We start from the raw sequence: 23,519 nt of genomic DNA on the forward strand, positions 1-23,519 counted from the left end.
GGACAAAGGCAGGCGGGAGACGATGCTGGCACTGAAGGCAGGTGGGAGATGATGGTGGAGATGAAGCAGGTGGGAGACATGCCAGGGATGAAGGCAGGTGGGAGACATGCCGGGGATGAAGGCAGGTGGGAGACATGCCGGGGATGAAGGCAGGCGGGAGACACGCCGGGGACGAAGGCAGGCGGGAGACGATGCTGGGACTGAAGGCAGGTGAGAGATGATGGCGGAGATGAAGCAGGTGGGAGAAGATGCCGGAGATGAAGCAGGTGGGAGAAGATGCCGGAGATGAAGCAGGTGGGAGAAGACGCCAGGGATGAAGGCAGGGCAGGTTGGGCCAGGGCAGGTGATGGAGGGACTTGACAAGATTTGCATTTCTAAGCACTGTGCAGACTGTTGAAGAACAATGAGTGGGAGATGCCAAGAGTTGTTGCTGGGAAACTCAGGTGAGGGGGATCAGGGCTGGAGCTGAGACAGCACAGGACAGGGGACGGCAGCGGGTCCTGGCCAGGACTGACTGTCACCGGCCAGTGCTTAAGGCTCAAGATGCATTTTCTCTCGTTAAAACAGAGGTGTCATCTGTTCCACCAAATGTGGTTTCCATGACAACTCTCTGGCCTATTCCCTTCCAGATCGGCAATAAATGCACGAGAGGAGCCCTGGGCCAGCAACCTCTTTGCAAAGAAAAAGCCTCCTGAGTGGTCAGAATCAGGAATCATACAATGTTTACCCGCTTCCATCCTGCTGAATGCACGGAGAGATTTGCCAAAGCGCATCACACAGGCGCCAGGAGACTTGAGTTCAAGTCTTAGCTCTGCCCCGTCCTGAGTCTGGGCTCGCAGGTCCTAAACCAGGGTTGTCATTACACTTGGTATCTACGGTGGAAAATATTAGTTCTCCCTTTTCTGCATGCTAAGCATTAAGTAAACAGTAGTGTTAAGGTATTTCTTTAGAAAAGAATGTGTGAATGTTAGTTCGATATGGGTTTCACCCTTCCAAAGCTTAACATGCTGCTCCTCAATGTTTGCCATCCAATCTCGTAATCTCATAGAACCTAGAATTCTGTAGGACCCATCTGCTTATTTAAGTTTAACCACTATGTTTTTGCTGCAAACAGTAGACTATAGTTGTCTGTTGCTTTAACTCTTCACAATGCCCACTGGTTAAATATATGTCGTGAGCAGTTTGATGTGCTTTAGAGAAAATATAAAGTGTGAGTCATACACAGAGAGGGCTGTTTTGTGTTGGAGGAAACCTGGAATTGTGGGGACCAGTGAGGCAGCAGCTGCGGAAGTTAAGGGAGGTGTGTGGCATGCCAGGACCAGGGCACAGGAAGTATCGTGAATGGGATTTGGGAGGCCCTCAGGTTGGATCACTGATTGGATTTGGTGACTCCCTGGAGATGGGACGGGGGAGAAGGACAAGGCGAGGATGAATCGCACGGGAAGGCCAGGATGCCGAGGCGGCAGATGTTAGTGGTAGGAGGTGCCACGTGCACTGTCTGGGAGACCTGCTTTAAACACAGTGCATGGGGGGCACCTGTAGGGTGGAGACAGCAGGTGGTGGTTCCCTAATCAGGTCTGGACTGAAGGCAGAGCTGCGGAGAGACCCGTGTAATGGCGGTTGACCTCAGGCACCTGGGCACTCTTCCCTGCGGGGTTGTGCAGGAGCAGAGGGCGGGCGGGGCCTGGGGAGGAGCAGCTTTTGCAGATAAGCAGAGGAAAAAGGTACCATGAGGGAGACTGGAAGGAGCAGCCCGAAGACTGGGGGCGCAAGAGAGGCAGACGATGTCATAAGGACCAGTTTGCCCGTGAAACCCACCTCTACCCTTCTGCACCCAGCTCTGAGCCCCCAGACCCTGAATCTGCCATGCGGACTGCATCAGTGGGATCCCCTGTCTTTAGCTTTGGCTCAAGTCCAGCCAATGGGAGGCCCAGGCAGGACATGGGCAGCTGGGAGGTGCAGAGTCTGAGGGGCGGGTCCCCTGGCTCTGTTCCCACCTGGCTGCGGACTGGCTGCCCCGCCACAGGCCAGAGCTCTGGGAGGGCTGCTCCGGGCTCCGCTGCCACGCTCTTCCTTTGCTGCCCAAGGTGCAGCCGTGGCCCCAGCCCCCCACTGTTCCATCCTGGGTGCCCAGCTGCCCCGTCCTGGTTTCCTTTGGCCCTGTGCACACACCTTTGTGAACGGTCTCTGCATTAAATGTGCTTCGCTGTGCTGCTTTGAGAGTGCTGCTGCATTTTCTCCAGCGTGGACCCTGAGTGATGCAGCAATCACGGCTATACCAGGTCCAAGAGGCCAAGCAAGGTCAAGACTAAAACATGCTCTTGGGACCTGCTCATTCAGGGTTTCGTGCCCTTGGCAAGGGCTGCTCTAGTAAATACATCTTGTTGGACTCAGCAAGGTGACCTGTGAGCACCTTTGAGTGTCGACTATTTTTCAAGGGCCGTAGCTGTAAAGGGTTGGAGGATGAAAACGCTTCCCAGCTCTGATGTCACACAGATGGCTCCTCTCATGGGGAAGGGGACTCCTCCGCCATAAGTTTATTTATTGTGGTAGTTGCTTTTAACAACGACTTTCTTCAATAGGGATTGGCTTCTATTTCTTAAATTGTTAAAAATCGCCATTTTTACAATAAAGAGACGAAGTAAAGTTACTGTTGATTTCTCAGAGTGTTGTGCCATGTCTTTGCCTACATCATGGTGACCTGGGCAATGTCCCGGCAGCCCAGAGCTCGTATGCACACGTCTTGTCCTCACGGTGACTGAAGACCCGCCAGGGATAGCTTTAATTCCTTCTCCCCATCAGAACAGAGAAAAAATGCCCAGAAACACACGGGGAATTAACATGAGCTGGCCGCTACCCAGCAGGCACCCTCCGTTTATCCGAAGTCTCCACCATGTCAGGGGCAGGGTGGCCGGGAAGTGGCGCCATGACACCCACTCTTCCATGGCTGTGTGATGTTCACTGACACCACAGACTGCACGGATCCTGCTCTTGGGTGGCATTCGCTCTCAGCAATAAAAATAACTTAGTTCCCTGCATTTCCGGCCTCCCCACATTACGAATATTCATCACATTCTTTCCCAAGGTGACTTTAGAGGAAGTAGACAAAATAACTGATTTGTATAAGGAGTAATCTTTCTCTATGAAAAGAAATTGTTTTTAATAGCTGGATTTTATTAATGATGCAATTTCAGCTGTAGGAATAAAGATTTTCTTCAGAAAGCAATAACACCAAAAGATGAGGATGTATTTCATACTTTCAAGTGTTCTACTCAGTGTACATCACGCCCCAAACGCTGGAGCCTCCTGAGCTCCCAGACTTGCCAGGCAACTGAGGGTCAGGTGGGTTAATCGCACGCCCCGTGGTGAGCCCCACAGTGATGGCTTTGCGGGGAGACAGGAGAGGGACATTGTTGTCTGTCAAAGACACTCTTCAAGGTTCTCCCGCATAAAATAACGAGGGAGACGGTGAAGATTTTAATCAACTGTGTGAACATTTAAAAGTGCATTAAAATATTACCATGTTTTCCTTAAAGGTCCAGGCTTTGTTTTTTAAATATAGATGATATTTGAATTAAGCTAATCAGAAACAAGAACTCAAAGATGACCTGTAATCCTACCTCTCAAGGCTTATTTTCACATTGTGAAAAACACATACTAGATTGTAACCTAAGAAAGGCCATACAAGCACGCTAATGGCCCAAATGACAGCCGTGTACAGGGACACGCTCCAGGCTGGGGACAAGGGGACTACTCCCGGCTGTGACGCTACCATCGGTTGCTTGTGATTTGGATGTCCGGTCGTGTGTCCTTTAACGATGGAGATAGGTTCTGAGAATGGGACGTGAGGCGATTTAATCTCTGCGGGAACATCACGGGGTGCACTCACGCAGCCCGAGGCGGTACGGCCACTGCACACTGGGCCGACCCCTGCTCGGCGCGCTGCCGTGTCCGGCACTGTCAGCCGCGGTAGCGCACCGGGAAGTATCTGTGTCTCTGAACTTGACTAAACATTAGACGAGGTGCAGGAAAAATAGTCATTACGATCTTGTGGGACCACCGCCCCATACTCAGCCCAGTGCTGGCAGACGTGGCTCTGTGGCCTCCTCCTCAGCGTCCCAGCCTCTCTCTCCGCGCGTGGGAGCAGAAACACACTTCTTTTCCAGCTCCGAAAGTCGGTTCATGTCAGAAACATTGTCTTCATGATTCTTCTTTATGTTAATAATGAGAAAAATAGTTCCAAATGCCATTACTTTTTTAAAAAGAAAAAAAAAAATAGTGAGTAAGCTGCCAAACTGTTTGGGTTGGGTGTTCGCCCAATACATAAATTCTGACTTACATTTGTGCTCCTTGCAAAGCCAGCGTTTTTATTAGTGGGCAAAAGTCCAGAATGAAACAAAAGATGATTATGGCTTTGTTCCAAATTACATCTCCCGTTGCCTCAACAGTCACTGTCTACACACGAAGTGGGGCTCTGCGGAAGGAGGAGGCTTTCTCCCCCGGGGGCCGTGCGATTCCCGGAGCCCAGAGGAGGGGCAGGGACGCGCCTCCTCCACACAGAAGAGCCGGAGACCGTGAAAGGACCGGGAGGAGAAACGGTGCCATGATTTAAAAACAGAGATTGATTGTCTCACATGGATTGCCATTTTCTAAAGAATATATATGTTTAGGATGTAAGAAAGGAAAGCAAAGCTATTGAGCATATGCAAAATAATGCGGATATTTTTAAACTGTGCAATAGTGAGTAATAAATCCTCTGGGAATGAGGTTCTTTCTGGAGAGCCGGCCCGGCCCGAGGGGGCTGGTGGAGGCCGAGCTTCCTTAGCAGGGCCAGGGCGGCAGCTGCAGAGGCCGGCGTCTCCCCGGGGATGATGGCACAGACCTGACTGGGGGCTTCTCCTAAATTTTAGGGATCTGGTTCCCGGGGACATGAAGGAATCAGTGGGCCTTGGTCCCATGGCACCTTGTGAAATGCTGCAGGAACCAGCCTGAGGTGTTGGTGGGGGTTTCACCTGGGTCGGGGTCAGCGCCCATCTTGACACAGCCCTGCAGAGAAGCAGGAGGGCGAATCCCGCCCCACTGATGCCCAGCAGAACGCGTTGCTGCGTCTCTACACATCAGAGAGCCGGTCTGCGCGGGGGAGGTGGACACGCGGCAGAGTAGCAGGGTAACCAGGAGGGCGGCATGGGGACAGCGTGGACAGAGCCAGCCACGGCGGACCCGAGCCTCCGAACCCAGGGGCTCAGCTGCACCTGCGTAGGGATAAGGCCCCTTGTTGCTGTGTCGAGACTGCTGAGTTGGACTCAGTAGGGGCAGAAATCGCAGGGACCTCGGTGTCCCCAATTCAGGGTCAGCGAGGGGGGGCTGGGCTGGCGGGGCCTGACCGCAGCCTTAGACAGGAATGATTGCTCCCACGACTGACTCTCGGCGGGTCCACACCGAGTCAGGGGCCCCAGGGCCTCCCTGTGAAACGCTCTTTGTGGCCCGTGCGGCAGCCGCGGTGCTGCTGGTCGTGCTGTGCCAGGCAGGAACGCGGGACGAGCCAGAGGCAAAGTGGGGCGCTGGGCAGGCTTGAGAGGCACAACGTCCCAGCTCTGCAACTTAATCACTGTGAGTCTTTTGGCGAAACATCTGTTCGCATTCTTACAGTAGGGATGTTAGAACTTTGTGAGTGTTTTTTCTTTTTTATTTTTTTAGGTTCGAGAGAATTCCTACAGAGAGCTTGGCATGGTGCCTGGCTCATAGCATGCTCAAAAATCAATAGCTGTTTTCGAGGCATAGCCCGCCAGTCACCGTCCCACCCCTCTGCTCAGTCCGACCCAGATACGGCGATGAGATGCTGTCGGAGCCAGGACGGCATGGAGAGGTACTGCTGTGCTTCTGAAAAAATAAACAAAAAGGAGTTTCGGTGGTGTGTCAGTTTCCTATCGCTGCTCTAAAAATTTACTGCGAATTCAGTGGCATAAATAAAACAATACAGATTTATTATCTCGTAATTCTGGAGGTCAGAAGTCCCCAATCCTTCTCACTGGGCAAAAGTCAAGATACTGGCAGGGCTCAGTCCTTTTGCAGGCTCTTGGGGTGGGGGCTCCCCTTCCTTGCCTTTCCAGCCTCCAGAGCCTCCCGCACTCCTTGGCGTGTGGCCCCTGCCTCCATCTCCAAAGCCAGCTGCAGGGCACGGTTGCATCTCCTTTCCTGCCTCTAAGCTTTCTGCCACCCTCTCTCAGGGACCCTGCGGTTACATTCAGGGTTCACCTGGATAGTCCAGGAAGACCTCCCTATCTCAAGACCCTGCGCTCAGTCACATCTACAGAGCTCCTTTCCCACATAAGGTAACACTCACAGACTCTGGGAATTACAGTGTGGAGATCTGTGGGGAGCTATTATTTGGCCCCCCCAAAAGCAGGTATAAAGATGTGAAGCTTGGCGCTCCTGCACCCACCTTGCCATCACGAGGAAATTTGATATGACATCTGCACCTGGCAGAGGGGCTGGGGAGCCAGAGCCCAGGGTGGGGACAGAGACCAAGCCCAGTGACCTCACTTGAGCTTTTGGGTCACGTCCTGACAAAGGCAGCCCTGCTTCGTGAATCTCAGTGATACGAACAGATAAACGCCCCTGTTACATTCCTGCCAGTCTGAATTGGGTTACCTGGAACAGAGTTAACTGGTACAGCACGGCTGAGAATGCAGGGTGGGGAGCTCTGCCTCCTCCTCTGAGCGAACAGGCAGTAGAGCAGAGAGAGTGTGTTTTCAGATGGAGACTCTGCAGAGCGTGAGTTCAGGCTTCCCACGGAGGCTCGCCCAGGGGAGGAACATGCAGAACCGCCACGGGGTGCAGCGTTAATCGTTAGCAGATGAGCTGAGCACACTCACCTTCCAGCGAGAGCCTCCCCGACACCAGGCAGAGGCTCTGCCAGGTCCTCCCCACCCTCTGGCACCCTGTTTCCTGAGTCTTTGCTAAACTCAACCCCAGGCACGAGGCATGGCTCTTGTCACCCTCTTAGCCCCAGGCAGGCATGGACTGGCCGCTGCTCTTGCTCAGCCGGGGAGGGGTTGCTCCTCTGCTGTGGTTGGGGCCTGTCTCTGTGAAGTCCCCCGTGGGCAGACGTCATGCATCTCCGCAGCTCTGGGGGCAATGAAGAAAGCGCCTGGTGATCAGGGCCCAGCGCTGCCCGGCGGGCAGGGCCAACCCTCGGCAGCGCAGTGGGCATCGCGAGAGAATCCTCGCTGGGAATAGGACATGGACGGAGCCACATGGCTTGATCTGTGTGCTCCGGCTCTGCTCTGGGATCAATTTTTTTTTTAATTTTAATAAATATCAATGACATAAACTTAGAACACCAGGAATCCTGAATAAAGAAGGATGGGCTCAGACAAACGCAATATTTTGCTGGTGAAGTTAACACTGACAAAATAGGAAGCTTTGCTGTTCTATCCTGAGCTTCAGTACCGGGCTGGAAATCACACTTTATTGCTATGACGGCCAGGATGTTCCAGGGTTGAGTCCTGGGATCTGGGGCAGGTGCGGCTTAAAGTACAGCAGCAGCCGCTTGCTGTCCAGGTAGCGGCAGTTCACATCCAGGACTCCTAATCCCGAGGAACTGCATTTTCCTGAGAAAACCCAGGAGGGCGAGCATCGGGCTATGAAGGCGAGAGGCAGACGCGGGCTGCCCAGAAAGGCGGCCTGAGGCTGAGGTGGTTGCCTGGGACTCTTCCCTCCTTCCTTCCTTCCTCCCTTCCTTCCTTCCTCCCTTCCTCCTTCCCTCCTTCCTTCCTTCCTTCCTTCCTCCCTCCCTCCCTCCTCTCTCCTTCCTTCCTCCCTTCCTTCCTTCCTCCCTTCCTTCCTTCCTCCCTTCCTCCTTCCCTCCTTCCTCCCTTCCTTCCTTTCTTCCCTCCTTCCTTCCTTCGCAAATGGCCATGGAGATGATTGAACGACACCATGTGATAAGTCTCTGCTCTCCTTGCAGGGGAGGGGAGGCGGTGGCACGTCCACGGCTGCTGGCGTTATGACGAATGGGACCTTGGACCTAAACCCAACTGTACCAAAAACAACCAAGTCACAAGGCAGTAAATAAAAATCAGGCAGAGAGAGGAGAGAGCCACCGACACGGCACCTCAGCAGCACGGGAATGAATATGACAAATAAAGTCAACCCAAACACCACTCCGTTCACTCCAGCTCAGATTAACTTTGTATCTTGCAAGTCTTGTATGTGTGTCTGTGTGTGTATACATGTTCATGCGTTGTGTGTGCATGCACCTGTGTACATGTATGTCCACACATGTGTTGTATACATAAGTGTGCTCACGCATGTATTGCACACATGTGTCCTTGTGTGTGCATATATGCACACACATGAATATATGCATGCTTGTTTCTACAGGTAGTATTCTCCTACATTCTTTAGGCTGTGTGGCTGTCAATTTTCTGTTTGTGTGTTAGGGCCTGTGGACTGATAGGAAACGCTATTTGGGACATTCCTGAAGTGAAGGCAGGTGGAATGGGTCTTGCATAGTGTGGGCTTAAACTGGCGAGGGGAGTTGGGATCATATGTCAAACTAACACTGAGGACAAAAGCCGGTGGAGCCAGCAGTCATGCATGTGGGAAGCAGACACGGAGCCGTGAACGGGAGCCCGTTGCCTGGCTGCGCCTGCTCTTTGTGGCTGTAAGAACTTGAGAGATGTTGTTCTCTTGCATAGACCACGACACTCATCCTGTTAGTGTCCTGGGGCTGCCATCGCAAAGTGCCACCGACTGAGGAGCTTAAACAATATAAATCTGCTTTATCCCTCTTCTGGAGACTAGAAGTCCAAGATCAAGGTGTCCACAGGTTTGGTTTCTCCTGAGGCCTCTCTCCTTGGCTTGCGGACAACCTGCTTCTGTGTGTCTGTGCCCTAATCTCTTCTTATGAGGACACCAGCCATACCGCATCAGGGCCCACTTGCATCACCTTCCGTAACCTAATTACCTCGTTCAAGGGCCTACCTCCAAATACAGTCACGTCCTGAAACAGGGGGGTCAGGGCTTCAGCGTAAGAACGGAGGTGGCGAATCAGTCCAACGCACGCACACGGCACCCTTCCATCCGCAGTTGCTTCCTGCGTGAGCGTATTCAGGTCTGGGTCCTATTTTGAGACTCGGTAGCTGAGCCATGAACAAGCAGACATCTCACCTGTGTCCCCCTGGGGAGATGCGCCTTACTTGAGGTTGCAGGTCAGGTGGGGGCTGCCTTGGAAGGCAGAGTGTTAGGAGCCCCCGAGGAGTCCACGCAGGGGGCGTGGGCCTGGCAGTGGGAGGGAGAAGGTGGCTGGCGAGGTGTGCAGGGGAGCAGGGGCCACACGGTGCGAGGTTGTGAGAGCCTGTGCAGGCTTCGCGCTAAGAGCAGTGGGCAGCCACGGGGTAGGTCATGAGCTTTGGAGGCAAACAAACCTGCTTTCATCGACTCCACCGCTTAATAGCTGTTATTATGGGCACGTTAATTAGCTCCTCAGCGTCAACGACGTGATCTATAAAAGCAGGTGGAGCGATACCTAACCTTTCAAGGTTATTAAAGGATTGGGTGATCTCTTTTGGATGCTAATTACATCAGCATATTCAAATAAAAAATATGATTATCTCAGATGCTGAAACAGCATGTGCTGAAATTCACCAGCATTCCTCCAAAAGAACTGGCAAAGCAGGAGAAGGGGGAAAGTTCTTTCAGTTGACACGAGCTGCCTACCAGAATCCTACACTAACTGTGCCTGCCGCGTGTGTAACCCACACCATTCCCACTGGAGTCATGTGCGAGCCAAGGATGTCTGCTTTCCTGCTCACGGCCACCGATGACCTGGATGTCCTCCCCACTGTGATGAAAATAAAAATAAATAGGTAAGTTAGAGGAAACTGGCATTTTCCAATCATGCAATTAGATGCCCAGAAAAGCCAGAGGATGAACGGAAAGCCCTTTGCAAAGTGCATAAAGCAGCCGGTATAAGAACTGTAAACACGAACCGCTCTGTACTGGGATCAGCAATTAAAATATTTTATAGCAGTAACTTCACAATCCCGCCAAAACAAAAGTAAAGAAATAATCCCCCATAGACATGTGAAATGAATAACAATCTTTAGGAGAATTAAAAGAAATACGAGTCAAAGAGAGATGCCCTGGGACCCCGGGGAGAAGCCCTTGGCCTGTGAACAGTTAAATGAAAAATTAACACAATACCTGGTGTGATCGAAAAATACATTTTAGGGAACTAGACGACTCAGTGATAAAATTTGTGTGGAAGGAAAAAAGATTGTAAAACTAGTGATCATAAAAATTTCAAAAACAAAAAAGTGAGGAAGAACTTATCCTTCTTATAATAGGTATGTGGTAAAAGTGTTAATTTAATGGAGGGGGGAAAATATAGACTAGGTCTTATATCTTTTAGAAAAACTATCAATTTTGGAAAAATAAAGTTTGATATCTTTCTACTTTACGTCATGCACAAAGATGAATGCCAGATGGATTAGTATAACACAAAAAGAAGATGAGACAGTTAAAAGAAAATACAGAATATTGTTAATATAGTATAATATTATATATTAACATATATCAATACTATATAATTATAAAATATTATGTTATATAATAGTCTGGGATAATATTATTATATATAACATAGAAAAAAATATAATATGTTACTATGTAAAATATATTTAATATTATATTAATGATATTCTATATTTTTTCTAACCATCTCATCATCTTCCTTTTGTTATGCTAATAATAATGTTATTAATAATATAATATACCTTCCTCTGTGAAATAGAAGACACAGAGGCTTAAGGAAATACTTAATAGATTAAATTCTTACAGGTTAAAATCTTCTGTCCAAAAGTCTCCACAAATAAAAGTAAGACAAACAATAGTCTAGAAGAAAAGGATTACAGCACATACAATAAACAAGAGATTAATGTTCTTAATGTACATATGTTCTTAAAATCCTTTAACAACAGCACTCAATAGATCCACATAAATGTAGTCAACTGACCTTTGCCAAAGAAGTAAAGGCAGAGATAGTCCTTTCAACAAATGGTGCTCCAACAACTGAACATCCCCATGCACGATAATAAATTTAGATAGACCTTACATCCGTCCCAAACATTAACTCAAATGGATCATAGATCTAAATGTAAAATGTAAAACTATACAACTCCTAGAAGATAACATAGGAGAAAATCTAGATGACCTTGGGAATGGGGATGAGTTTTTAGATGCAACGCCAAAGGCATGGTCCATGAAAGAAATAACTGATGATCTAGACTTCATTAAAATTAAGACTTCTGCTCTGTGAAGTTAAAATTAAAACTTCTACACTGTCAAGAGAATGAGAAGGCAAGCAAGCCACAGACTGGGAAAAACATTTGCAAAATGCATATCTGATAAAGGATTGTCAACCAAAATATACAAAGACCTGTTAAAACTCAACAATAAAAACCAAACATCTTGATTTAAAAATAAAAATGGGCAAGACTGGAACAGACACCTCACCAAGGTAGACATACAGATGGCAAATGAGCGTATATGCAAAGATGCTCAGCGTCATATGTCACTAGGGAAACACAAACTAGAACAACAATGAGATGCAACAACACCGCACTAAATGTTCAAAATCCAAAACACCAACCCCACCAGTGCTGGTGAGGATGTGGAGCAACAGGAGCTCTCATTCATTGCTGGCAGGAATGAAAAACGGTGCAGCCACTTTGGAAGACAGGTTGGTCATTTCTTACAAAACTTAACAGTCTCTTACTATATCATCCAGCAATTGTGCTCCTTGGTATTTGCCCAATAGGTCAAAAGCTGATGCCCACACAAAAATCTACCATCAGATGTTTATAGTAGCTTTATTCATAGCTGCTGAAATTTGGAAGCAACCAAGACGTCCTTCAGCAGGTCAATGGATAAACACACTGTGGTACATTCACTCAGTGGAATATAATTCAACACCAAAAAGAAATGAGCTATCAAACCAGAAAAATGATACGGAGGAACCATCGTATATATTCGGTCAAAGAAGCCAATCTGAAAAGAGTACGTACTACATAATTCCAACTACATGACATTCTGAAAAAGGCAAAACCGTGGAGACAGCAAAAGGTTCAATGGCTGCCAGGGGTCGGGCGAGGGCGATGAACAGGCAGAGCACAGGGGATTTCTGGGGCAGTGACACTACTCGGTGTGACACGGGAATGGTGGATGCATGTCACTATGCACTTGTTGGACACACAGCATGTGCACCACCAAGAGTGAGCCCTAATGTGAGCTGTGGACTGCAGGTGATGACGATGTTTCAACGTGGGGTCATTGACTGTGACAAATGTACCACTCTGCTGGCGGATGTTGATAGTGGGGAGGCTGTGCGTGTGGGGGGCGTAGGAGATCAATGGAAACTCTATGTACTTTCCACTCAACTTTGTTGTGAATCTAAAGTTGATCTAAAAGATACGCTATTTAAAAATAAATAAATAAAACAATAATACAAGCAATAATAGTAGACACTACCGAATGAGGACCTACTATTTGGCTCTGTGTAGTCCTCAGCTGTGTGATATTAATCAAGTCATCTAACCTCCTTGCACCTCAGTTTGTGCATCTGTAAAATGGGGTGATAATGATTGTACTTACTGCATTGGGTTGTGTTGAGCCCCTGATTAAATAATATCTGTGACGTCCTTAGCATCCTTAGCATTATGTCTGGACCATCATAAGTATCCAGAAGATAGTGGTTACTATTATTTTTGTGGGAAAAAAAAGGCAACCCCACAGGTAAAAGAGCAAAGTGCACAGGCTGCAATAGCAGAAGACGAGCTCCAGATGGGTCATGCACATGGAAGGAAATCAGTGCACGGATATAATGGACATGGACTTAAAGCAACGATGACATATTTTCATCCATCTAACTGATAACAAATGAGAAAGACTGATCATATCTAACATGGCTGGGGTGTGGGGAGCTGGGACTCCCCTGAATTTTGGCAGGAGGGGGCTTAGGTACGTTTCTGAAGCCCATGCTGGTGGTAACAGGCCCCACCTGTGAGACGGCCGTGCGCGCTGTTTACGGGGCTCCACAGCCAATGGCCTTAAGCGTGCTGGATATTTATTAATTTCTCTCCACGGAGGAGCCCTTGTCATCTCTGTCCCTGCAGGGTCACATGAGTCTGGGCAGCAGGGATTGGAAAAATAAAGATGCAGGCGTTTCTAAGGCTCAGCTTTTTCTTTGCTGCCTTTTAAGCTTTGTTTTTTGAGAAAGTAAAATATTTGTTGCCATCTCATTAATAGAAATGATTTTTCTATTCCTTCTATATAACCTTGGGTGCCTTCAGGAAATTTTTCTCTATAACCATCAAAAAATGACTTCACCAATTGCCTTTGCTCTTAGTCCCTTATTATTTTCAGCCTCCTGTCCCCGGAGCGTGTGGACAACGGCAGCGGCTGGCGTGGCTTTGCATCTGGGAGCTCTGCAGGCGCCCCTCCATTCAGTTTGACAGCCCAGCATCAGGCCCAATGCCTGCCAGTCGAACGCAGGAGAATGAGGTTGTGTGGTGAAGACATTCCTGGGCTTCATCTTGCCAAAGGGAGTTCTTCCTTACGATGAGCTAACTTGAACACTGAGGAGCCCATATTGCAAGTCGATGGCCCTGTGTGCTGTGCCCAGCCCCCCGCTGGCCGCCCTGACTTAAACCAGGGGACACGTGCAGATGCATAGGAGGGAAACGAAGAAGCATAAGACCACGTGCAGGACACGTAGCAGATGCTCAACTCACAAGAGGGGACGACTCCTCTCCTGAGCTGTGGAGCCCACACCTGCGGCCCCGGTGGCTCACGACCACCAGTCCAGGCTACAGCCATGAACTTCAGAGCCGGATGGATGGATGGATGGATGGATAGTCACGCTCTCCTCACATGGGCAGGACTTAGGCCACAGATGGAAAGACAAGCACAGACATCAAAGCACCAACTTAGGTAAACTTCGCTTTCAAACCATCTATCTATCTGCATGTACATGTATGTATATGTAGGAGTGTGTGCATGTGTGTTTGTGTACAAAGGCACTTGTAAGAACAGCACTGAATCATCAAATCATTACTAATGACTATATCTGGGTATTGAGATATGGTTAAATTTTAATTTTTTCTTCCAAATTTTCTATAATGAACCCGTAGTAACCTTATAATAATTTAAAAAAAGAGTTTTTCCTGTAATGTTCAGAATAACATAATACCAAGTGGCTTTCAATATGGACTGACCCATGCAGAATACAGTGGTGGCACGATGGCCTTTTCAGAGGACTTGCTGTCACAGGGCATCTCGGAGATCAGTTCTGGTGAATGGATGTATTAGTCTCTCTGAACGTCCCTGGCATGGCATCCAAAAGGAAGTTGTGGTGCCAATCTTAATAATTCATTTTCTTTATAAATTCTTTCCAAGCAATGACTAGATTATCATAATAATGGTTCTGTTAAAAAGTAGTATTTTGAATTTTTTGAATTATTTCCCTTAATTCTTCCTCAGTTTAAAATGAAATTTGGTTAACAATGTAGTTAACTTTTAGCACTGAAGTTCCAGTTGATTCAAAAGTTATAATTTGACCAGGCTACAATTTTTCTTTGTTGAATAGATTATTAAATGATACTGTGGAATCAGTGTAATAGTTCAACTTCCATGAAATTTGAAGAGTAAATGTTTTAAATACTTAGAATAAACCTTTCAAAATGATTTTACAATGTAGTCAACCACCATAAAAGCACTCATGGATATATACACACACACATATATTTATAATTTGGATTAGGTATTACCTCTAATAGTTTTCTAGAATCATAAAGTATTAAAATTAGAAGGGACTTCAGAGATTGTCTAGCGTGGCACTCAAACACATTTTTATTGGATTTACTTGAATTGAGGTACACAGGTAATGGTAACTATTTGCAGCTGTTGGATGGCTAGAAACTTCATTGCCATGTACGTTTTATTTTGTCATGACGACTCTATTCTTTAGTGAGCAGAGCAAGAACTTAAAATGGAGACTAACCATCAAGAAATGCACGTCCATTAAAAGCTTCTCCATAGGACTCCTCCGCCTGGCTCCTCTCCTACGTGTGCATGCTTTGGAGCGGAGCTGACTCAGCCCCTGGAGGTGCCTCCACTGGGCAGGGTGGGGAAAATGAGCCTTCCCAAGAGACAGTCTGTGCTTCCAGTGACTCTGCTGTGACAAATTGTGCTCTTCCCAAAACAGATGAAGGGAAAGAAGGAGGCGTGGTTTCTTGTTTCTGCTTTTTTAAGCCATGAGAGGTTTATTTGAAGCAAAGGGTCTCCTGAATCTCTCTGTAGTTTTCTTCCCTTTGGTGTCAAATCTGGCATCCTGTTATGTAATTGCATGCCGAATCTGTTGCTTTTCCTTCTGTGATATATCTTTCGGTGTTATCCTCTTAGAAAGGAAGAATGCAAAGGCTCATCGCAGGAGCTCTCCGAGGCAGGCAGGAAGCCGTGTGGAAGTGTTTATCAAAGAGTGAGGCAGGTTTTCGGGGCACACTTCTCTGAGCCTCAGGCTGAAAGACGGAGACGCCGTATTTATTATTCCGATTACATGGAGGCGAGACGCAAGCTGGAAAACAAATGCTCACATTCGGCGTGGGTGATCAAAAAGAAAACTTTTTTTTAAAGGGGATTATTAAAATTCAGAGACACCAGATGCCTCTAGCAAGTTTCATCGGGGAAGTTCTGGTGAGAGGGCTTTCATTTTTAGAGTTTTAAATAACTGGGATTTCCATTTTCAATTTTAGTAGAAAAATATAAAATTCCTATTTCTCAATGTGAGATCACATCTTCAGTATGAGAAGAGGATATCTGTGAAGATATAAATATACACACATACACAAATTGGAAAGTATATATTCATTAATTTCAGTATTCTGCTTCAGAAGTTTTCAAATTACTATTAGCCATCTATTCTCAGTAATATTTTTTTATAAGTAGGAAAAGATCTCATTTCTTTTCTTATTCATCAGACCCCAAGGAAATAAAACAGTATTTTCCACTAGAGAAATGTGATAAAACCAATCTAAGGTCTTGAAACTCTTCATTATAAATTCCCTAAGGAAAAGCTACACTGGTTATATAAAGAATAAATGCATAAGTATCAAAATTTGAGAAGAATAGCATGACAGTGGTTATACTTTATTCTTAACGACTATATTGATAGTAGCATTGTGTAGGAGCATTTATATAAGACTTTTTTCAAAATAATTACGTTTTTTGGACATTAGCTATGTGAAACTCCTAAATCATCCTCATCACCCCCATCATTCTAATTTGAGTCTATTAGGAGACGATTCTGTTTTATATAAAGATTTTGATTCTTCATCTCAGAAGGAAAATCTTGGTCTCATAAGAGCATATATCCCAGACGATTGCATTTCTTATAAAAAATTCAGAAAGTGGCGCTAAAAATGTTCGACTTGAAATTTGATGTTGCCGGTTTGAGTCCCTCTGCCACATTTTATTATTAACTGTGTGGCTCTAGGCTGTTTGAATTGCCTGCTCTGAAGGGTGGTGAAATAATAGAAATCTGATGAGAAACTAATTAAGTAATGTATACGAAAAACTGTCAAATTGATCTCCACTTACAGGACAGTGACGGTTTCAATCACAAATGTGAAACTGGGATGGCACACACACGCGGTGGAATCTAGTTCTGCGGAGGATGGAGGAGTACGCGCCACCCTGTGCGCCTCGGCCAACGCAGCCACGAGACCGGACAGCACACAGGGATCCACCACTCGAGAACGCTGGAGAGTGAGTAGCACCAGGTGCATTGAAGAAGACCGGATTCAGGATACCATCAAACGGGGGATAGTTTGCCATTTCCCCTGGCCTGGACTCATGATGCCCTGAAACTCAGAAGTAGGCATCAAGGTGCACAAAAGGAAGACCCAGGAGAAACCCTCTGGCTCAGGTTCAAGGAGTAATAAAGTTCTCTCCTGGAGCAACAAGGGCAGCAGGACCCACAGTCCCTAAGTCTATGAAGGAGGGAGTTTCTTCTCTCACCACGAGAGCTTTGGCCGTAGGAGAGTGAAGTAGAAACCTCTGTGTCCATTTCATAACATCTTCCCGTCACTTGGACCTGATTGCTGGGGTCGTCGGAGAAGTGTAGAGCAGGGTGGGGTGAATAAGCCCCGGCATTTCAGGGTAGGGAGTTGAATAAGGATAATTCTAGGAAACCAAAAATTACTGGGGGGATTGTGGAGAGAGAAGGACTTGAAAAAACAATCCCGTGAAGTCATTTACCCATTCCTGGGCTCACCTGGAAGTACGCACACATAGACCTGATTAAAACAGTATACCAAAAAAGGTAAGAATGAAACTAAGGGGCGTACTACTTCCCAGGTTCTAGACTGGATGTCACACACACAGCTACAGATCATGACAGCACCACAAAGGTTTGGAAGTGGAATGGTGGACCACCAAACCACAGCGTACAGAAGGCTGGAACCAACCATCGCCTCCTAAAACAGGAAATACCAGCATTTTCTACAGGATCTAAACAAGACACAAAAGTCTCATAGGTATTCAAGTGTCCAAAATGTCATCCCAAATTATTCAGCATGGGAAGAACGGGAGAAATCCCAGTTTACCTGGGACAGGCATGCAACAGACGCCCCTGCCAAGGGGGCAGAGAGCTCAGAAGTCTGTTAAACACTGTAAAGCTGCTATCATAAAGTGCTGCAAGACATCATGGCAAACATTCTTAAAACAAAGGGAAACATAGAAAATCTCTGCAAAGAAGTGGGAGATATAAAAAAGAGGCACCGTGCGGTCCTTCGCGAGCTCTTCATTGACCCAACAGGATTTTCACAGAGCTCCGATGTGCTACATGAGAGAGGCGAGGAGAGAGGAGGCTGAGTATGAGTTTGCAGATAAAAATGTGAGCGAGGAGGAGCGTGGAGGGCGTTACCGGGGCTGGGGATCGGGGTGGAAAACGCTGCAGATGGGAATCCATGATATAATTTTAATGGAAACTGTAGAATGTAACTCATTTCCAAGATGTTGTAAATGTATAAAAATAGAACATGCACACAGACAGAGAATAGGTTATGTGGACCAACGACAACATTGACTTGCTCTTTCCTTAAATTCCTTTTACTCTTGTATAATATCTCTGATAAAGTATTTTAAAAACCTATTACCTGTGGGAGTGTTTGATGGGGATTCTTATCCTCGTGTGCCTACCTCGAGGCATTCTGGAGAGATTCTCAGACGTGAACGTGCCTGGTAGCCTCAGAGGTGGCACGCAGACCTGAGAAGGTGCCCTGTTCACATCAGACATCCCTTGGATCCTCAAAAATGCAAAAAACCCTTTGAATGCTGCACGTGTACCTTCTGGTGACGCAGATGAATTCAATTCATCTTTAACCACATTGGATGCCTGTCATTCCTGTCTCATGCACTTCGGGAAGGTCCCTGTGCTTGGCAGATGACGGTCCCAAGATGCTCACATGCAAATCTCCAGAACTGTGAATGTTCACTCAGGTGGCAAGAAGGACTGTGCAGATGTGGTTTTGATGGGGACCCAGAGCTGGGGAGGTTATCCTGGAGTATCCAGTATGCCTGGTGTGACAACGAGGGTCCTTATGAGAGAGGGTGACAGAAGGAGATGGAAGGGTGAAAGGAGAGACCGAGGTAGCCGTGAGCCAATGCACATGGGCATCTCTGGAGGCTGGAAAAGGAAAGGCGTGACTTCCCCTAGAACCTCCAGGAGGACCGCAGCCTTGCCGACACTGTGATCTGAGCCCAGTGAGTCTTCTGACCTGATCACAAATGTGTGTTATTTAACTTTGTGGTGATTTGTTAAAACAGCCCTCGGAGACGAATTCAGTCTTCTGAATTCCTGTCGATTTTCTCTGTTCTCTTGGAGAGCACGTGCCACAGGCCACACCCAGCGGCCTCTCTTGTGTTCTCAGGCTCTTGAGAATTCTGTTTTCTCTTGATTTCAGACTTTGTCCTGTGCAGGACAAGCTCCCTCTTCCTTCATTACCCTAAAGCCCCTTAAATAAGGCCAGTAAGTGTGGACGATCTCACCGACGTCTGGGGGCTAGCGATGAATGATTCTGGGAGGAAAACAATGTCATTTGTCGGCTGGGATGGAAGCAGTCTCAGCCGTCGTGGCCGGCGTTTTCATCCTCAGGCTCTGCCAGGGCACCGGGGTTTCTTTACTGCCCGTGTCTGTCTTTGGAGGGCCTGGGCCCACCCCGCTCACAGGCCTCGCTCGCTCCCGCTTCTCTGAACTCTTTCCCTCCCCGCGTGGATCCTGAATTGCTGCAGAAATGCAAATTGTCTCCTCTGTGATTATGCAGAACAATCCAGCCTCTTTGCTCCTCCTTCCAGATGTTTCTGTGACTGTTGGAGTGGGACCCAAAAGGTGATTAATTTACTCCGCTTGAAGTAGCGTCCTGCCATCCCCAGGGCGGGAAAGCAGCAGCAATTAATTTCTACAGTGTGTAGATTTTATGTCATTTTTGCTCCTGTTATAGAATAAGATGATCCCCTTCCCCTTTTGTTGCTTGGGCTTGGCTTCTCCTTCCTTCCCCAGGTCCCGAGTAGGTGCAGAGTGTTCCTGGGGAGCCAGAGCCACCCCGACTCCGCCTGCCTTCCCGTCCCCCGATGTCTTTGGAGTGTTAGTAAAATCGCTCCTGGACATCCTTCAGTTCTAGGTGGCTTATGAGCCCGATATTCAGCCTTCCCCAAAGCGTTTCCTCAGGAGGTGAACTCTGACCACGCTTAAGGCAGCTTTGGGACGTTGACGAGCCTCATCTCCCAGGTGCCAGGTCATCGCAGGTGCCTGCGGGGACACAAATGGGCTGGGGCCTCGTGGACGTGTTTATACGGCAGCATTTGAAGAGGGGACACCGAGGGACGGCACGGTGTGGAGGCAGCAGTCTCCGAGTTGGTTCCCGCCTCTCCCAGTGATTGGGCAGTCCACACAGGGCCACAGAGAGGGACGTCCTCTCACGTTTACAGTTCATGGGTACCTGCCCAGTTCAGTGTGACAGGATTTGTCATGCACCTCCTACTTCTCTGGGAAGGAGCTGGGGCAGGGGGCGGAGGGTGGGTGGCTGAGCCCAGCCCGTGGCACATCCATGGGGACGGGGTGCAGAAAGAATACAGCACATTTGAAGTCTGCTACCAAACCCTTTTGTGGGGTTTGAGTACAAATGCCAGCGAGCTGGCCGACGAAAGTCATAGGACGTGGACTGCTATCTTGTGGGGAGCAGAGATGGGAGGGGCGACCTCTGATGGCATCCTGGGATTCACCGGGTCAGCTGATGCTCATGCACAGGAGCTTGACTGATGAAGACATTAACGTACTTAGTGTTATTTGTAAGTTTACGCTGCAAGGAGAAACCCCACCACCAAGTAAGCAGATCCTTTTGTCTGTCCTTGGGTGAGCGGCCCTGGCTAGTGCGATGTACACGGAATGAACACACAGCAACACTCGGGGTGCCCGCTCACGGGTCATGAGGGGGAAAGGCTTCTAAAGGGGAGGCCTGTGACCTGTTCATCTCCAAGATATAGAGCTCATGCTTCTGTGTAATCACCATCAACATTTATTGAATAGATTCAAATCCAGTAAATACTAATTTATGAACTATCTGCCACATTTAAAACACTGTGCTAGTGATTGGGGGTGAATGGGGTTAAATGAGAGTATCCACCCTTAAGGAACATTAGTGTTAGTCCGCTTGGGCCACCATACAGAATGGCACAGACTGCGTGGCTTATACAACAAGTTGCTGGTGAGGCCTCTCTTCCTGGCCTGTAGACAGCAGCCTTCTCACTGTGAACTCACTTGGCTGCTTCTCTGTGTGGAGAGAGAGGGAGAGAGAGGGAGAACCTGCTATCCCTCCAGCTTCTTATAAGGACACCAGACCTATTGGTTTAGGTCCCCACCCTTAGGACTTCATTTAACCTTAATTACCTCCCTAAATGCCCTATTCAGTTCCATAACAGATGGGAACCAAAAGAAAAAAAATAGCAACTTTTTTTCTGTTACCGTTATTAAACAGTGATCAAACGAACAGGCAGAAATGTAACACGCTCACTTAAAGTTCCCAGTATTCTCAAAAACTCCCATATTATAAAATAGCTAATAAGTTGTCTAAAACTAAGAGAATCATTATAATTTAAAACATAAATCATGACAATCATAAACATTAAGAGTTTGCTTGGTGTTCACTCCTGGGAAATTTGAAAAGATGATAAAATATGAAATTAAGCAGAGCTTATTAAGATCAACCATTTTTATTATATGACCTTTTCATTTCAAAATGTAGACACACATGATAAATACGTTTTCCAGTGTGTGCCTGCTTGGAGGTTTCTACAACCTCAGAAAGAAACCAAGCTAATTAGACATGAGATATCAACAGGTAAGCAAATACCCCAGTGACTTTGTATATTTTATAAATTTATAATTTAGGAAAATCTCAAGATCATGTCTATATCACAAATTCAAAAACAACAGTGAAACCTGATCACAAGAAACAGAATGTATCCATACCACTATCACGAACTTCTACTTTTATTTGGTTGGTATTATAATAAGTACGAAGAAATGCTTTTGTACTTTTGTTAGATTGTAGGTTTCTTTGCATATTTACATTTAATTTTCTGTTATCTCTCCTCCATATCTTCGATACGGAAAAACAAGCGTTGTCCTTTATCGTGGCCAGCCAGAGTTCTATTCCAAAACACAGAAGCACCAGAAGGTGAGTCAGTCCACAAGCTGAAATCAAACAGTGGTTGTTTTGCCCTTTCTGTAGATATTTGGACAGTTATTGACCACCAGTGTGACCAGCTGAGGACTTTTATTTTCTTCCTCATTTGGGTTCAACTTGAAGTAGAGACTGAGATTAGGACTTAGGCACAGGTGGTTTATCTGAGAGGCGAGGGAGTAAATGGGGAAGGAACACGATGCCAATCCGTGCAGTGTTGAGCTTTCACCACTGCGGGAACTGGAGCTCCGTTGCGACCAGACCCCCAAGGATCCCTGGACATGCCCACCAAACACCTGGTGTGAAGCTACCCACCACCTTCAACATCCCACTCCCGATCAGAGCTTCAAGGAAATTATCGGCAACAACTCGGTAGGTAGGTGCAAGGATGGACACCTCCCCCGCCCGGTCATCCTTCCTGCGCCCTCCATGGAGAGGGTGGTGTCCTCACCCCGGGTGGCCGCTTCTCCTGTGTCCAGGGCTTGGCAGGGCATCCTGATGGTCAGGGGTCAGCAAAGTCTGACCGCGCCTGCTGTGTATCTGTCGTCTACATCTACTTTACCCTGCAACAGGGTGGAACAACTGCAGGGGGCCCCCTGTCCTGCCCAAGGGAAACCATTTACTGTCTGGCCCTTCATCAGGAAATTTGCCAGCCCCTGCTGTCCGATCAGTGGATGCCAGATGTTTGCATGTTGTAGAACTGTTACCAAAATGGACTGGTATGACTGCGCTAATAACCACAAAGCAACTAATGCACCAACATTTTAATACCACGAGGTGAGGAAGTCAGCTCAGTATTAAAAAAAAAAAAAACTTAATGAATATATTTAATTAGCAATCCACCAGAGCCCTGAATTCCTCACAGTTAATGTTTCCAACCAATAAAAACATCACCTGAGCACAATCCTGGTGTCTCAAAAAGATCATTAGAGTTTTAATTAAATATCAGAGTGTGAGTCCCCGCATTTCCCCTTTGCGCTGAGTGAGCTGAGCGAGTCCTTTGAGATCCAGGACCTCACAGCCATCCACGCAGGAAGGAAGGAGGGAAGGTCACCCACATGCGCGGGCCCTCACCGCGCATTCGTCATGGCGTTATTTAATTTTCGTGCCAACGTTTTTACAGATGAGGTAACTAAGGCTCAGAGAGATGAATCAGCAGCCTCCATCTGTCTCCAAAGATAGAATTGGCTCAACCGGGATGAGGAGGAAGCTCTGCCCACCCCAAGTCTGTGCTCTCCGCACCTTGCAGAGCAGCTGGGGGGAAAGAGGGCACTTTGGCAAATCCAGGCAATGTTTGGGGCCGCTGCGGGGGTCGCATCACCCGGTCCACGCCGCCCTGCGGCTGGCGAGAGCCCCCAGGTCAGCAATGGGGCTCACAGGTGCGGGAGCTCCGAGGGGCTGGCATCCACCTGTGCACAGGACGGCTTGGCGATGAGGAGGACGAGGACAGCCTGGTCTCCCTGCTCCCACTCGGAGGGAACAGGAATAGGTTTGGAGGAGTGGATGGGCGGCAGGAGCGGTGAGGAAGCCAGCGTGGAGGAGCTCACAAATCTGCACCACCGTTCCGAGCTCCCACGCGGCTGCCGAAGCGGCGCAGCTGCTCTGGGGAAAGGCGGGCAGGGCTCAGCCGGCTCAGCGTGGGGCTGCCGCACAGCCCGGAAGTCCACTCCTGGGGCTGGGCCCGGGGACAGGGGACTGTATGCCACGCAGAACCTC

Source organism: Propithecus coquereli, unplaced genomic scaffold (genome assembly GCF_000956105.1).
Source record: "Propithecus coquereli isolate 6110/MARCELLA unplaced genomic scaffold, Pcoq_1.0 Scaffold371, whole genome shotgun sequence".
NCBI lineage: Eukaryota > Metazoa > Chordata > Mammalia > Primates > Indriidae > Propithecus > Propithecus coquereli.